Raw genomic sequence first — 10,469 nt, 5'->3', positions numbered from 1 at the left:
ATTTTCATTCATATCAACATATTTTCTAATTTGCCTTGTGACTTCTTTGACCCATTCTTCATTATGCATAATTTAGGCATATGTTGTTTAATTCCACATATTAGGAATTCATATTAGTGAATTTCCTAAATTTCCTCCTTTTATTGTTCTGTAATCTAATTTCATTGTAGTGGGAGAATGTTGTATGAGTTCAGTCTGTTTGAAATTGAAGCTTGTTTTCTGACCTAGCATGGGGTCTATCCTGGAGAATGTCCCATGTATGCTTGAGAAGAATATCTATTCTTGCATTGTTGGATAAAGTGTTCTATAGATGTCTTATAGGACTAGTTAGTTTATAGTGTTAAAATCTTCTATTTATTATTGAAAGTAGGGCTGAAGTCCCCAACTACTATTATTGAATTAACTATTTCTGGGTCTCTTTTTTCATCTCAAAGTCCTTTAATCTTTCTGTGGTAGCATTGTTAACACATATATAGCTTCTGGTTTATTTATTTATTTATTTATTTTGAGACAAAGTGTCAAGCTGTCACCCTGGGTAGAGTAGGGCTTTGCACTACTCAAACTCTTGGGCTTAGGCTATTCTGTTGCCTCAGCCTCCCAAGTAGCTGGGCCTATAGGTGCCTGCCGCAACACCCAGCTATTGTTTGGTTGTAGTTGTCATTGTTGTTTGGCAGGCCTGTGCTGGGTTCAGCAGGCCAGCTCTGGTGCTAGCACCCTAGCTGCTAAGCTCCAGGCGCCAAGCCCATACACAGCTTCTGTCTTAGCTGAAACTGCCATAACAAAATACCACAGACTAATTGACTTAAGTAACATAAATTGATTTTCTCACAGTTCTAGAGGCTGGAAAGTCCAAGATCAAGATTCTGTCAGGGTTCTGATTTCTGGTTTCTGGTTCCCTCTTCCTGGCTTTAAGATAGCCATTTTGCCTTTACAGAGCCTTTTGTTTGAGCATGTGACAGGATGTATATAAAGAGAGAATGAGAGGGTGAGCAAGACAGAGAAAGAGAATGTGCAAGGGAGCTTTGGTGTCTTTTCTTGAAGGATACCAATTTTATCACAACAGGTTCCCATCATGATTTATGAACTCATTAAATCTTAGTTACTTTCTTACTCTAAATACAGACTCACTAGGGTTTAGAGTTTCAATATACAATTCATTCAATATAAGCATTCATTCCATAACAAATTCTATCATCAAGTGTGTCTCATGATCACAAAACTCCTTCTATGTTCCAGGCAACAGAAAGACACCAGAGAAGTGCACTTGTTAACTGAATTATATTTCTTTTTAAGTAGCTTTCTCTGAAGTACCATTCACATTATACCTAATTTTAAGGGCCGGAACCTTATGGCATGATTGCTCCATTTGTTAGGAAGGCAGCTATATATCATCGTTGCTTTATTTTTGGCACTGGACTTGCAGGTACTGTTGTAGTTTTAGCTAAGCATATAGATCCCTTAACAAAATTGGGCTTCATTAATAAGGAAGAAAGGAAATGTTTATATTGGCGAGTAACTAGCAGTCTTTATCCCAATCTTCTTCCTGTGCCGCCCATCACGTGCTTTCCCCATCTTCAGAACACATCTACCCTGCCCTATGTCTCATCCAGTGTTTATATCCAATTTAAATAAAGTTCAGGCCTGGGTGGTGTGTTGGTCCATTCTATCAGTGGCAGATGTAGCTTGCTAGGAACCTGAGGTCTCTAAACCAGTGATTTTCAACTGGTGTGCGGTGGCAAACTGGTGTGCCATGAGAGGATCCTAGGTGTGCTGTGAAAATTTCTAAAGATCATTAAATTATTTTTGAAAGAAGTTCAAAGCACAGTAAATATATCCTTTTTTAAAATCTTTTTTTAATCAACATGATTTACCTAGACGTGTAACTATAGGTTTAAGTATGCCGTGAGATAAAAAAGTTTGAAAAACACTGCTCTAAACTGAAAGGTAAGTTGTCTGTCCCCCACACACCTGAGATGTAGTGGAGAAAGGAATGGGACGTTCACAATAAAAACGCACTCAGAAAAGAGGCCATACAGAACACACCAGACTTCTGCCCCAGAACATGATCAGATTCTGAAGACCACTGTGTAGGCAGTGGAGAGCAAGCACTCGAGCAATCTTGGGTTTGCCCTCTGTGAAGATCTTCCTAATCTATTATCCTCTTGTGTCCACAGCCGGTGTGGCCATTAAGGAGATGTCCCTCCCAAGAAACCATAATTAGGGCTTTAGCAACTTGCTTCCTGTTGGCATGAGTTCAGGGTCAGAGCCTTGTGGCTAGCCTTGTTCTTTTCTATTTTTCTCTAATACAGTAACTTAGTCTGTTTGCAGGCTATGTTCTTCTGGTTCAATCTGTGTATAACCACAGCCCAATATCTTAGCTCCCCAAGGTTTTCTGTTTTGTTTTGATTGTAAAATAATCATAAAAGAGTGCACATAATGGGCTAGGGTCTCAAATACAGACATCTGAAAACTAAAACCAACTTGGACGTTCAAACCTCGATGTTCTCCCCGCCCCCCACACTTAGGAAGTAGAATGTTGCCAACAATTTAGAAGCCCGGGTCTCCCCTCCAGGGGCATCCTATCTCTCTGCTCAGCGAGACCTAAATCCTGATTTTGTATTAACCATTCCTTTGTTTTCATTTGCATCTTCCCACATATTCCCATATTGCTCTATAATGTAGTATTTAGTTTTGCCTGGTTTTGCACTTTTTGCAAATAGAAAAAAATCTTCTATAGCCTGTTTTTTTCTTTCAACATTATGCTTTAGCAATTTAACCACGTTGATGCATGTGGCTATAATTATTCTATTTTCACTGCTTCATGCATGTCTTTGTTAAGAAATTCTTTAATCCAAAATTTGTTAATCCAGTCTACAGCTGAAGGTGGATACTGCTCCTATGTATTATAGGCACTGCTGCTCTGAAGATATTTGGCAACTTAACCCAGTATACATGTTCAAGCATTTTTCCAGATGCTCCTGACTTAAGATGGAATTATGTCCTGATAAACCCATTGTAAATTGGAAATATTATAAATTAAAAATGCATTTAATACAGCTAATCTACTGACTGCATAGCTTATCCTAGCCCACCTTAAATGTGCTCAAAACACTTAACATTAGCCCACAGTTGGGCAAAATCCTCTAATGCAAGGTCAATTTTATTAAAATGTATTGAGTATCTCATGTAATTTATTGAACGTAGAATGTTTGTATGGGTATTGGAAGTATTGTTTCTACTGAATGAGTATTGCTTTTGCATCATCACAAAGTTGACAAATTATAGTTTGCAGGTGTAGTGGCTGATACCTGTAATCTTAGTACTTTGGAAGGCCAAGGCAGGAGGATGGTTTGAGGACAGGAGTTTAATATCAGCCTGGGCAACGTAGACTCTATCTCTACAAAAAAATAGAAAGATTACTCAGGCTTGATAGCATGAGCTTGTAGTGCCAGCTACTTGGGAAGCTGAGGCAGGAGGATTTCTTGAATCCAGGAGTTTGGTACTACAGTGAGCTATGATCACATCGCTGCACTCCAACCTGGGTGACAAAGCAAGACCTTGTCTCAAAAGAAAGAAAGAGAGAAAGGAAAGAAAGGAAGAGGGAGAGAGAGAGGTAGGGAGGGAGGGAGAGAGGAAGGAAGGCAGGGAAGAAGGAACTTAAGCCAAATCACCCTAAGTGTAAGTAGGGAAGGTCTCTATGTTTAGATTCATGGTGTCATGGGGTCTGGATGTTTAACTCTTTCCTGGCAAACTGTTTTCTATAATGGTTTATCAATTTACACCACCACATCGTGGCTTATGCTTGGTGTTTTCTGATGTTAATTTTTGTTAGCCTTTTGACCGTAAAATCTTATGTCGGGGCCAAAATTTTCATTTTTCTGATTACTAACAAGGTTGAACAATGTTTTATGTGTGTTTCCTTATCTGGGCAATGCCCCTCCAATTCTGTTGTCCATTATTGGATTAAGTAGTTTGTCTTGTTTGCATTGATTTGTGAGAATTCTTAGCATATTCTGGACACTGATCCTGTGACAATTATACTAACTGCGAGGATCTTTTTTTTTTTTTAAGTCTGAAAATTTGGGGCTCTGTAACTGTTGACCTCTGCTTTGGCCTATCCCACCTTGCTTGTGCCTTGAGGTTATTTGAAACAGTAGGCCCACGTGGAAAGGCAAAGTGCTTGCTTTGATCTTCCTGATGGGCTCAACCCCAATTGTCTGCCTGAAAACTCCCAATGGAAGGAGATTGAGAAAACTGGAGGATAGTTTTCTTATCCTAGGTTTAGAGCTTATTCCTGAGACTGCTTCTTTATATTCATTTCACATAGTGGAGTACAGAAGCAGCTGAATTCTTCACCTCTGCAAAGCTCCAAATTATAGGACTCTCAATCAATTTAGAGTTTAGGCTATAGGCTGAGTGATATTTCCTTCCTTTTTCAATCAACTGGCTCTACCCTGAGTTTTCCCTTTCTTACAGAGCATGGCTAAAAGAACCCAAGATGTACTGAGCCAACACCTGCCAATACTGTGCACCTTTTCCCACTATGTGCCCCAATCTACTGCTTTGGTTGGCATAGGCAAGAATTTGACTACATGTTTCACTACCACATAACTGAACTTTTCAACCTGCCACATCTTTACCTCTGTGGCCCCAAACCTACCCTTCCCCATCCGCCAATTCTGTAACTTGCAGCCTCTATTTTGAGGTACCAAATTTGGATCACTTAGTATCCTCAAGGATACGATGGGCAATCCAGGGTTGAAGTGATGTCTTCAGGGATTCAGACTTTTTTTGTATTTCTGCTCAGACAATGTTAGCTCCAGACTTCACATTTGCCTTCAAGGCAAAAGGAGAAGGAAGAGGCAAGGACAAAAGGAGACTGAGCAACTGAGTCAGCCTTCTCCCCTCCTTCTTTGTTATAAAATACATTTGTGTCGCAGGAAGGCACTTTCAGGTGGGACAGATGGTACTCATTATTTCATTACTAGGTTCAACAGAATATGCCACTGAGTGTGGTGGCTCTCGCCTGTGACACTAGCACTCTGGGAGGCTGAGGCGGCAGGTGGAGCGCTTGAACTCAAGGGTTCAAGACCAGCCTGGGCAAGAGAGAGACTCTCCATTGCTACTAAAATAAAAAAAATAGAAAAACTAGCCAGGTGTGGTGGTGTACACCTGCAGTTCCAGCTACTTGGAAGGCTGAGACAAGAGTTTGAGGTTGCTGTAAACTGTGATTATGGAACTCTATTGAGGGCAACAAAGTGAGACTATGTGTCAAAATGTATGTGTGTGTGTGTGTGTGTATTTATATACACCATAGAACTTCTGTATGCAGTGTGGAATAGGCACTGGAACGTTGTTAGACAAGGAACATTTAATCCACAAAGAAACTTAAAATAATCCAAAGCTTCACAAGGCAAGATTATTCTAATTTAAAACACTAATAAATGGCACCATTATGAAACCAGTGCCAACTTCTGAGGGTACCAGAGGGATGTAGAGAAAACGTGAGGAAAATTACCATTTGCTGAGTTATCAACATAGGTTTTCTGTAAGATGGACATCCATTATTATTCAATGACAAATCTTGAGATATAAAAAATAAAACCCAAGTCAATGGTCATGTAATTCAAATTTTTTTTTCTTTTTCTTTTTTATTGAATGGTGGTAACTATGTACATTAATGCACTTCTGGGGTACAGTGTGGGGTTTTCACACACAATCCGAAATACTTCCATCAAACTGTTTAACATAGCCTTCATGTCATTTTCTTAGTTATTATTTTAAAACGTTCACATTCTACTCTTAGAAAGGTTCACTTGGACCCTTGTAAGATAAACCTCAGAAGTGATCCCTATAATCACCCTCCCTCCACCCATTCCTCCCGCCCCTATGTAATTCAAAATTTACCTCAGAAAAGGCAAAGCAACAGACTCAGGTTCCAACCTGTTGACTATCTCCTGCACTTACACCATCTCAGAACTGCAGGGCCGGTTGGTACCCAGAAAGTCCTGGGCACGCTGACTAGCTTCACAAGGCCCCTGGGTACAAATCCATCTGCAGAGCCCAGAGAGCATTCTCTCTCTCCTGTGGGGGTTGTCTACGCACATCTGGAGCCAAAGGTTTTGTATCTTCGTTGCCTTATAATAATTCTGAATATATATTTCAGGGCATGATTTTGTTTCTGAAAATACTTATCTTGAATATGTGCCCTATGTCTACAGTTAACAATAAAATGAAACTCTAGCTTTGGGTAGCAGAGTCATATCATGTGAGGGACATTACCTTAGGGAACACTTTGAACTCACCTTCTCTGGATTTTTTTTCAAAACTCCACCCATCAACTTTTACTTATATCTCATTGGCCAGAATTTAACTACGTGTTTCGCTCTCTCTTTGAGGAGCCTGGGAAATACAGTGTTTCAGCTGGGTACGTAATCCTGACACCCAACAAAATCAGGCTTTTGTTAACAAGGAAAAAGGCAAGTAAAGATCTTAGGTGGGCAACTCTCTCTATTTGGGACAGAAAGGAATTTACTCCTCACAGAATAGTTAGAAGGCTGAAGAAGCAGGTCTAGGCAAAGCTTCCAGAAAACATTGCTGCTTGAATGATCTAGTTAGCCCCAGAAAGAGGGCCTCTGCTGTCTCCCATGCTTGCAAACAGATAAATTCTGTCCTGCTTATTTCCAAATCAGAGCCTTCTATGGGTCCATCCTACTGGTTATAAGTGAGGTTATAAGTCTGCAAGGGAGACTGGGAAATGTAGTTAGAAAATGTTTGACCTTAAAAAGATGAGATTCACAGTCGTGGTGAGCGAGCACTTTTCATTGATCTAAGACATACATTTTCCCCACATTTCTGAATCTCTGGGAGCTTGTGAATCTTCTGAATATCGGAGGATGCCTCTGATATTTAGTGATGCCTCTTGACCATTTGGCAGATTTGTGACATGGTTGACATCGCCTGTGTGTACATGAAATCTCAGGGTAAGGGTGAGAGAGCATCTTCATGAAAAGGATGCCCACGCCAGTTGTGGTGGCTCCTGCCTGTACTTCCGGCACTCTGGGAAGCCAAGGCAGGTCGATCACCTGAGCTCACAGGTTCAAGACCAGCTTGAGCCAGAGCAAGACCCCGTCTCTAAAAATAGCCAGATGTTGGGGCAAGTACCTGTAGTCCCAGCTACTTGGGAGGCTGAGACAAGAGAATCACTTGAGCCCAAGAATTTAAGGTTACTGTGAGCAAAGACACCACAGCACTCTACCAAGGGTGACAAACTGAGATGTTGCCTCAACTAAAAAAAAAAAAAAAAAAGGGCGTGCACAGAGGGTATCAATGATCGGGAAGAACATCCTGTGAACATCGGGAAGAACAGCCAACTGTGAAGCACTCTGTTCATAAATGGTGTCCCACCAGCACTCCTGATGGACCAAAGCACAGCCCAGAGTGCCAAACCAGCCACAGTGCCAACTCTGAGTTTAAAAGGGATCCAGGCCAAGTGCGGTGGCTCATGCCTGTTATCCCAGCATTTCAGGAGACTGAGGCAAGAGGATCACTTGAGGTCAGAAGTTCAAGACCAGCCTGAACAAGAGTGAGATCTTATTTCTACTAAAAAGGGAAAAATTAGCTGGGCATTATGGTTCAAACCTGTAGTCCCAGCTACTCAGGAGGCTGAGGAAGGAGGATTGCATGAGCCCAGGAGTTTGAGGTTGCAGTGAGCTATGATGATGCCACTGTGCTCCAGCCTGGCCTCTCCGAAAAAAAGACACAAGAAAGGTCTCCCCACTAGTAAATAACAAGCAGGATTTGAAGCCTGGCTTGTCTTATTCTAAAGACCAAACTCTTTCTTGGCAGGGTTTGCCCTCTCTTGATCCTGGGCTTAGTGACACTGCCCTGAGTTATTCCCTGTAGATTTAGAGTGAAGAGAGGGAGCACCTGTCCTGCTCTGCTGGGGGTAAGGAAGGCTACCTGGAGGAGGTGACACTGAGCTGAGCTTCATGAAGTTTAGCTAGGCCGACTGGGGCCAGTGGGGAGGACATTGAGGAGCAGATGCTCAGAAAGCAGGAACAGTATGAAGGCAAAGAGCTGAGATGCAAAAATATAGGCCTCTGAAAGCCCTTGTGGCTCTAGGTGGCCACAGCCCATGGGCACTCAGACGGGTAAGCGGATGGTCCTTTTGGTGCTTTTCCTCTGGGTGTTAGCAGCCCCATGCCAGGTGCATGGCTGGGTAAGAGGAGTATGGGCTGGACCTTAGCTCCACTAATGAACCTTGGCAGGTGCTTCAGGCGGAGCACAAAAGCGTGCAACCATGTGCCACAGCACTGATGTACTGCATGGTGTGTGTGCCATTCACCAGAGGTGGCCCAGAAGACATAGTGGCCATCATGGCCTACCTAAGCTCTGGCTCAGGGATGGCCATTGCCGACGCTGGTAGATTCTTACTGTCTCCTTCCTCCCTCTGTGTATTCCGTTTCCTCCCTGTCAATCCCCGACCCCACCATACCTGCATTTGTCTTTCAGTCTCTTTAATGGAGAATCCTTTTTCACATGCTGAGTAAGAGGGAGTAAATGGCTGATTGGTAGCTCAGTTTAGACCAGAGGGGCTGTTAACTGATTGTTACTTTAGGATGATCTGGCTAGGCTTTTTGACTAGGAGCCCCTAATGTCAAATTCCTCAAGAAGGTTTTCTGACTTCTCCTTCAGCCTGGTGCGTTGGGTGAGGCTGGGGTTTTTAAGCCAGACCACACAGGGCTGATCCAGGTTTCACCATCACCAGCTTTGCAAATTCACTTATTTTTATTTTTTTTTAGAGACAAAGTCTCACTCTGTGGCACAGGGGTCCTCAAACTTTTTAAACAGGAGGCCAGTTCACCATCCCCCAGACCGCTGGAGGGCTGGACTGAGAGTCCCAGGACAAGTTGGCTGCTAAGTAGGACAGGAAGCAGTGGCAAAAACACCTGGTGGGCCGGATAAATGTCCTAGGCGGGCTGCATGTGGCCCGCGGGTTGTAGTTTGAGGACACCTGCTGTGGCATCATAGCTCACAGCAACCTCAAACTGTTGGACTCAGGTGATCCTCTTGCCTTAGCCTCCCAAATAACTGGGACTACAGGCACTGGCCTGGCTGATTTTTCTATTTTCAGTAGAGATAGGAGTCTTGCTCTTGCTCAGGCTGGCCTCGAACTCCTGAGCTCAAATGATCCACCTGCCTCAACCTCCCAGAGTGCACCTGTGCAAATTTAGACATGTTTCTTGGAGTTCTAGTTTTCTTGTCAGTGAAGTGGGTGTGATGATATCTACTTCCCCAGGATGTCAGGAGTTAAATGGGACCATGAGTGGGGAGCACCTGAGTTCTCTCTCTCCTTGGCTTTGGCTTGCCTTTGGAGAGAGTCTGCAGTCTCACTGGTTGCTTTTCCCATTGTTTTGGAGCAGCAGTCTTTGGGAGAAGAGGTGCTCCTCATGACCTCTGCAGAGGCTGGCACCTGTAATGGGAGACGCTTGTAGAGGGAGGTGTGCAGCAGGTAACGGGATGCTTCTCTGGTCCTGGAGGGAAGGCACTGTGCCAAAGTGCATGTGGCAGGCTCTGCTCTGGGTGATTTGCTGTGACTACTGAGTAGGGAGTAGGACAGGCCTGGTCCGAAAGGGGATACTTGACTTCTCCAGAAAGATGGATGGCAACAATCTAGGGTAGAGAGGGAGAGTAGGTATAGTGTCATAGTAGGGTCTTTTCAGTGGGAGTTATCAGGGTTCAAATACAAGCTCCTCTACTTGCTGGTCATGTAAAGCTGGGGACAGGTTGTCTGACCTCTTGGGTCTCTGCAGCCTCATCTGTAAAAGGGGCCCATCAGTGGTCTCAGTGGGCCATTTTGAGCACTAGATGAGCTGGTAAACACAGTGTTTTCAAACAGGGCTTGGATATGCCAGGGGCTGGACATATGGTGGCTCTGTTAGAATACACTCAGCCTGTCTGGGCTATATGGTGCATGACAATTATCAGTGATACAAGAAAGCTTTGCTTTAAGAAAACCAAACCATGCATGGCCAAATTGTTAAGTTTGACCATTTGAATTCTGAAGAAACTTTTTTTTTTGGAGACAGAATTTCACTATACTGCCCTTGGTAGAGTGCCATGGCATCACAGATCACAGCAACTTCAGACTCTTGGGCTTAAGAGATTCTCTTGCCTCAGCTTCCCAAGCAGCTGGAACTATAGGCACCTGCCACAACACCCGGCTATTTTTGTTGTTGTTGCAGTTGTCGTTGTTTAGCTGGCCAGGGCCGGGTTTGAACCTTCCAGTCTCTGTGTATGTGGCCGACACTGTAACTATTGTGCTACCGGCATGGAGCCATAAAGGAACTTTTTAAAAAATAATCACTTTATTTAGATTGATACAGTGAATAAAGTTTATGGACTTGTGTGTATTAAACCAGCTTTGCATCCCTGGGATGAAACTTATTTGATCATGATGTATGACT

The 10,469-nt window shown here is 43.1% G+C and overlaps 1 pseudogene; it reads right to left on the bottom strand.

Annotated features, from left to right (window-relative positions):
• Window positions 1-8,413, bottom strand: part of LOC100959035 — a 30,142-nt pseudogene extending 21,729 nt beyond the window's left edge.
• Window positions 8,414-10,469: the final 2,056 nt, after the last annotated feature.

The sequence above is a fragment of the Otolemur garnettii genome, unplaced genomic scaffold (assembly GCF_000181295.1).
Source record: "Otolemur garnettii isolate 467f Iridium unplaced genomic scaffold, OtoGar3 scaffold00059, whole genome shotgun sequence".
Classification (NCBI taxonomy): domain Eukaryota; kingdom Metazoa; phylum Chordata; class Mammalia; order Primates; family Galagidae; genus Otolemur; species Otolemur garnettii.
Note: the sequence above shows the minus strand (reverse complement) of the source record. Positions and strands in the feature narration are given on the sequence as shown.